Raw genomic sequence first — 7,111 nt, 5'->3', positions numbered from 1 at the left:
TCCCACCCACAACACAGTTACATCACAACATCACGGCCCCACCACACCCATCCGCTGGGAGCTGGGACTGTGCCTGGCAATCCTACCACGTCTGTCTGTACTTCCCAGGTAGCAAAGAAAGGAGGGTTCCTTCTCAGCCCATACGCCGTAGCTACTGATGCAACGTGCTGGCATTACCCGTGCAGTGCCCTGGGAACTGGAAAAGATCCTGTTAATGCCATCTCTCTCCAAGGGGGCAGCTGCCAGCAGGCCTAGCCTCAGCACCTCCAGCACTCACAGGGCAGAATTAGGGACAATCTCTTTCCTTCCCAATGAGCGGGCTTCAGACTGCAGCTGCTGGCATCACACAAGCTTGCCCTGGGGAACTAAAGGATGGTCTCCTACTCGGGTTTTCAGCTCCAGCACTGTAGAGACCTATACCACAACCCTTCTCTCAATGAGACTCTCCCTCCTATGGCCTGGGGACAGTTCATTCCATCCATGCCCTGCAACACCGGAACCACTCACACCAAACACATCCCCAGAGCTAAAGCATCCAGGGGCAAGAGATCTGGCAGACTGAACCAAACATGCAGAAAAGTGACAGTGCCTCTTTCTCTCCACTCACGCAAAGTCAGCTCAAAATAAACGTGACGCTTCAAACTAGGAAATCACTACAGGAAACATGGGGGAACGTGCTTCAAGGCACTGGTGTCAGACAATGACAGACTTTTTTTTAAACCCGGACCCCAAAAGGCACAGACTTTTTACAAAAGTGAAAATAGACAAAAAGGATTATATCAAACCAAGCTTGTGCAGAGCGAAGGAAATAATGGAATTAAGAGATAAGCTACAGCAGGCTGGAAAGACGGTTAAGAGCTCAACGGTCTCTTCCAGAGGATACTGGTTTGATTCCCAGCACACACACACCACACGGTGGCTCACAAACATCTTTAGTTCCAGTCCTAGAGGGTACTCTTGCTGGGTACCAGGTACACAACTTGTGCACAGACATACATTCAAGCAAAGCATACATGTAAAGTCAATAAATATATCTTTTAAAAGAGACAAGCTACAGTTTGAGAAGAAATATTTTCGTCCGGTGCACTGGCACATGCCTATAATCAGGGAGGCAGAGGCAGGCAGATTTCTGTGAGTTCAAGGCCAGCCTGGTCCACAAAGTCCAGGACAGCCAAGGCTACACAGAGAAACCCTGTCTCGGGGGGAAAAAAATTTCAAACTTGTCATTTGACAGAAGATTAATGCCTAGACTGTATTAAGGAACTCGAAAAGCTGAGCACCCAAGAAACAAATTTTTAGAAATGAACTAAAGAAGTCGACACGTCTCACAAGAAGACACAACAGGCGGACAGGCACACGGAGGAATAAAAGCCTGATGTCACTAATTGGTGAGGAAATACAAATCAAAACCACAATGGGATATTGACTACATCCCCCCCACCCTTACCCACACCCTCTCCTTAGTCAAAATGGCTATTATCAAAAAGACAAAAGGCAACAAGTACTGGCAAATATGTGGAGAACTGGAAACTCACTGTTGGGAGGAATGTGAATTAGTATAGAGACCATGTATACAGTGTGGATATTTCTAAAAAGAAAATGAAAGAAGGAAGGAAGAAAAGGAGAGAAGGAGGGAGGAAAGGAGGGAAGAAGGGAGGAAAGGAGGGAAGGAGGGAGGAAAGGAGAAATGGCAGGAGGGAGGGAGACAGGAAGGGCGGGAGGGAGGGAAGGAAGGAGGGAGGGAGGACCACCCCCCAACATAGCAATTCCATCATAAGTACCTATCCAAAGGAAGTGAACTTACACCAAGGAGACACCTTGGAAGTCTGCTTCACAGCAGCACCATTCAGAGAAGCTAAAACACAGATCAACCTAGATGCCCAGCAGTCACCTAAGGGTTAGAGAAAATGTGATGGGCACACACGGTGGACGGTTAGTCAGCCATAAAGAGAATGAAATCCTGCCACTTGCAGCAACACGGATGGAATTGGAGGTCACTGTGCTGAGTGAAATAAGACAGACACAGACAAGTATCACTCCCTCTCATCCATTCATAGTAACTAGGAAATCTCGTAGAAAAAAGAAATGGTAGTCCCTACAGGCTAGGATGAAAAGGGTAAAGAGTTAGGAAGAAATTCTTTAAGGAATGCTGAAACAGGGAGGAAGAGTTAATTTTTGTTGTTTTGTTATGTTTGTGTTTGTTTGTTTGTTTATAGCATGTGGCATAAGTATTGGTTAAAAAAATTATGGTACATTACAAAGTGACAAAATTTTCTGCACATAAAAATGATTAATGTTTAAGGAAATGTTCGTCACCCTGGTTTGATTATTACCCACTGTAATCATGTATCAGATTACCATAATGTAGCCCATAAAAAATACAGAACTCTGTCTCAATAAATGTCTCAATAAAACATAAGTGGCTATAATTAGATTTGAGAGCTCTGGCTCTTGGTTAAGGAAACCCTCCTTTCCCAAACCCTCAAAGTCAGGCAAGCCGGTATGTTCAATTAACAATATGTGAGCTGTATGCTTAATTTAATTCTGTATTTGTAGCCTTTAATTTTTAGATTTAGGAAACCAAGCCTAAAGCAAACTCAAAACATACAAACCTAGTTAAATTTAATTTAGCAAATAACGACGTAACATCTTCAGTTTAGCAAACAATGAGATAGTGTCTGCAGTGAGCGTGGAAGGTGCAGGAAGGCTCAAGGTGAACGAAATCCCTTAAGAACTCCAAAAGAGAGAAGAACACATGCCCAGATGAACAGAATACAGGACCTGCTAAATGCAGCTTTGGTCTACAAGCAGGAATTCTGTCTGGAAGAAAACTCCACAAGCATCGCTATACCTTCAGGACTCAGAAAAGAAATCAACTACTATCCAGAGATGACCATTGAAGACAGACTACTTCCCAAGCCAGCAGCAAGAGCATCAGTGGGGTCACATGTTAGAAATGCAAATCCAGGGACTGGGGTTGCATGGCCAGCAAGCACAGGGCTCTGGGTTCTGTTCCCTCTCCGGGGCCCACATAGCACCAGGCACCTTGGAACATGCCTGTAATCTCAGCACTTGGCAGGTAAAGGTGAAAGAATCAGAAGTCCAAAGTCATCCTCTGCTATCTAGTGAGTTTTTAGGATAGCCTGGGCTACATGAGATCTCTCCTCAAAGAGGAGAAAGAGGATGAAAGGCAAATCCTTAGGTTCAATCCCCAAGACTTCTATCAGAAATCCAGGGGCCTGACAGCCTCTGTCTTAATAAATCTTCCAAGCATGCTAATTCACTTAAGCTTTGGAAATTGCTTATTTCAACCGGTATTAGAAAGAAAGTCCTTGAAAAGGAACCAGAGACCAGACTAACACATTTCTCACAAGGTACTTTGGGAATGGAAAATGGAGAATCCCCTTGGCTGAAATGTCCCCTCAACTAGAACAATTGGGATTGGCTGCCAATGAGAAGACAGCAATAATAGTCTTAATTAAAAAATGATTCCTCTGAGCACATGTCATTACGTAGACGGTCCTTTTATACTCTTTAATGCCAATCAAGGTTATATTTTTGAGTTCCAAAGCACGTATTCTGTGGCTCGTGTTGTTCCTTCTTTCCCTTCTTTTTAAGTATACAAAGTCATTTTAAGTGTATAAAGTATTTGACATGTCGGTGGCACTTTCTTCATAAAGCGGAATGATGGCTTCATGGCAGCATCTGTTTTCTTTAAAGGAAACCAATTTATCTAACTCAGTGTCACTGGACAATTAATAGCTAAGAATCACAGGGCACGCCTTAGCTGCACCGCGAGGAGTGGAATTCACACGCATGTCCCATGCTGCGGAACCACGCTGGCATGTAAAGAGCAGCTCCACCCGGAGTCTCTCGCTTGCTCAACAGAATCTAGACACTTCCCTTCATCTGGTGTCATTAGCCTCTTTTCCATAAATCTTTTTTTTTTTTTTTGCCTGTTTTCTAGATCAATGAACAGTTAAGTAAAAACTTCTTTGAGAGAGAGCTTATTTCTTCTCATCTTGGAAATAACAGAAAGCCTCAGGGGATTACCAGGGTCAGGTTTCTGCCCTTAGGCTAAATTACTCAATCACCATTGACTAGAGGTTCTTCTTTTTTTTTTTTTTTTTTTGCCCCCATCCCCAATTTCTCTGTGTAGCCTTGGCTGTCCTGGACTTACTTTGTAGACCAGGATGAACTTGAATTCAGAGATCCACCTGCCTCTGTCTCTCCACGTGGGATTACATGTGTGTGCCACCATGCCAGGCTGACTAGAGGTTCCTCAGTAAATGGCGGAAGAATGCTTTCTGTCTCTGTCCCTTGCTGTCTTTCTCTCTCTTTCACACACACACATAGTCCCCAAAATCCTGAGAGAGCAAGAGAACAGTCTATATGACTACATAAACTCTAACATGTGGCATTGGAGATCTTGAGAACCACTAAACAGAGCAGAAAACAGCATGCTAGACCAGCCACACAATCTGCAGCTCCCTGAGAGCAAGCATCCTAATAGAAACTTAGCAGTCGGGTGGGGCGGGGGGGGGGGGGCGGGTAGGGAATGAGCCAGGGTCAAAGGAGATAGAGACCAGGAGAACTCTCATCAGAAGTTTGACCTGTCGCTGCCAAGGGGCTGGAAACAGCGACCTTGACTTTTTATGTGAAGGAAAATTGTCAGCCAGACTTATTTAAGTGTAGAATCTTGAGTTATATCCCTACAGCTACTCCTTAAGTTCAGGGGTGAGGCCAGAGCTAGCTTTATCATAACCATCACCCCAGTGACTCAAACACGGCAGCTGGGAAGAGACACTTTAACACTTAAGGAGGGGCAGTGTTCTAGGTGAGGGAGTTCCTGAGCCTGTGCTCAGAAAGGCAGATACTCCGTGAATCATCTATTATGGAATCTTGTTCTTCTTAAAGTCCACAACTGGTGCCTGGAGAGATGGTTCATCAGTTCATAGTGTTAATAGAGGACCTGGATCCCATTCCGGCCACCTAGACAGCGGCTCGAAATTGCCTGTGACTCCAGTTCCAAGGACTTTGACACCCTCTCTCGGCCTCTGTGGGCACCAGGCATGCACGTGGTGTGCACACAAACATGCATGAGGCAAATACTCATACATGTAAAAGTACAAAAAAATAAAAGCCCACACTGATGAACTGAGAGCCAAGAGAAAACATTCCAGGCTGCTGAAGAAGAAGAAAATGCCAGAAGTTTCTCCCACCAGCATACCATTGTCAAATGCTGTCATGAGCCTTTCTGTGTCATAAATGTAAGAGTAAAGACAGCAAATGGCCACTTCTGTGGCTGAGTGCTCAACCCGAATCCAATAAATCCTCCACAGGAGTCAGAAAAGTTGATTAAATACACGTGTTCTAGAACTAAATCTTTCTGACTAGTCAAATCAAGACGTTATCAGGATTTATGAGTGAAGTGATGTCACAGTCCACCAAACTGAAACCCTTGATTGTGGATATGAAGCACCCAGTACTTATCAGGGAAGCAGAGGCACCCATCAGCCTTCAGTCTGCAAGCCCGTGCTCCAGGAGGTACTTCCGCCCCCGCATTCCCGCTGGTCATACGGCCCATGATGCTTTACAACCAGGTTGCCTTCCGTTTCCTATTTAGGAGGTTAAACATGGAATCAAATGTTTCCAATGGTTTTCTTCCTTTTTTAAGTTTTAGGTACATTGGTGTCTGACTTACTGTATATCTATATGAGGGGGTCGGGTGCCCTGGAACAGGCGTTACAGACAGTTGGGAGCTGCCGTGTAGGTGCTAGGAATTGAACCCAGGTCCTCCTGAAGAGCAAGCAGTCAGTGTTCTTCCCTGCTGAGCCATCTCTCCAACCCCCGGATCCGAGGGTTTTCAAACAGTACAGAGTCTTGACGGAATATGCAGCATAAACATTTACAATTGTCTCTAGCAGCCTCAGCTCCTTTTGAAAATTATTTGCTTGCTTCAATAAAAATGTGTGGAGTGGCCTGGGGAGGTGGATCAGTGGTTAAGAGCACTGGTGCAGGTCTGAGGACCTACGTTCAAACTCTCAGAAACCATGGAAAAAGAAAGCGAGCTTTCCAGGCCTGTAACATGGATGTAAGGAGATAAAGCGTAGACTGACTGACAATGGCCAGCAGGCCGGACCTGGGCTTTGGTATTAGATGAATGAAACAAAACAATAAAAAGGGAAATGTTGATGTTAGTTTTTTAAAACTCTTTTATTTATGTTTCTTTTATCTTTTTCTCCCTAGTCCACCCCAATCCCTTCCAACACCCAGCACAAGGTAGGAGACAGAGAGGGTTAGTGGGAGAGAAGGCATAGTTTTTTCTTAGTGGCTTCCTGCTAGTTAGGGTCTTCAGGTTCCTTGGAGCCAGTCCAATCTTCATTTCAGGAGATCTCCAACCTCTTGTTTCACAACAGCAACTAGGAGCAGCAAGGGGGAAGCAGAAGCAGTATTGTCCTTTCTCGGATCTCAACACTCTCTGGGCTCTGGCCTTTATTCTCTGCCCAGAGTCCTCAGATTTAAATTATCTGCAGCCAGCAAAGAGCCCCTCTCCCCTCTCAGAGCCCGCACGAAGCAACTTGTCTGCTGCTGTGGACTGTCTGGCCCACACCTGGGACCAAAACAGAACCATGTTTATATCCACAACAGGGAAAGGACATGGTTGCTCCTAGGTATAGTGGAGGAGAAAGTTATTGTAGATGAAAGGGAGCCTAGCCAGTAGCAGAAACATCTGGGGCGAGTCCAGAGTGGACATGACCCTGAGCTACGTGAGGAGATGGGGGAAGGGAAAGGGGAGAGAAGCCGCTGACCAAGAGGGGCAGCCTAGGCCAAGACAATGGCATAGCCAAAACTTCTGGATTATATAGGGTAGGGCAGCTAAGAGAAGGACAGACCCTGTGCTTAGAGAAGTTTGGGACAGAGTGGGTAAGCCAGCCAGGAGTGCTGTAGCAGGTAGTAACAGGGCACCCACCATTTCTAGGCTGCAGTTGGCTAGACGTTTCTTTTTCCAATGCTGGATCAAACCCAGGCCCTCATGTATGGTAGTGTGGATGAAAGAAAAAGTTCTCCCCGAAAAGACCAAACAAGATGGTTTATTCTGGAGCCAAAT

The sequence above is a fragment of the Meriones unguiculatus genome, chromosome 8 (assembly GCF_030254825.1).
Source record: "Meriones unguiculatus strain TT.TT164.6M chromosome 8, Bangor_MerUng_6.1, whole genome shotgun sequence".
Taxonomy (NCBI): domain Eukaryota; kingdom Metazoa; phylum Chordata; class Mammalia; order Rodentia; family Muridae; genus Meriones; species Meriones unguiculatus.
This window is presented reverse-complemented; position numbering follows the sequence as displayed.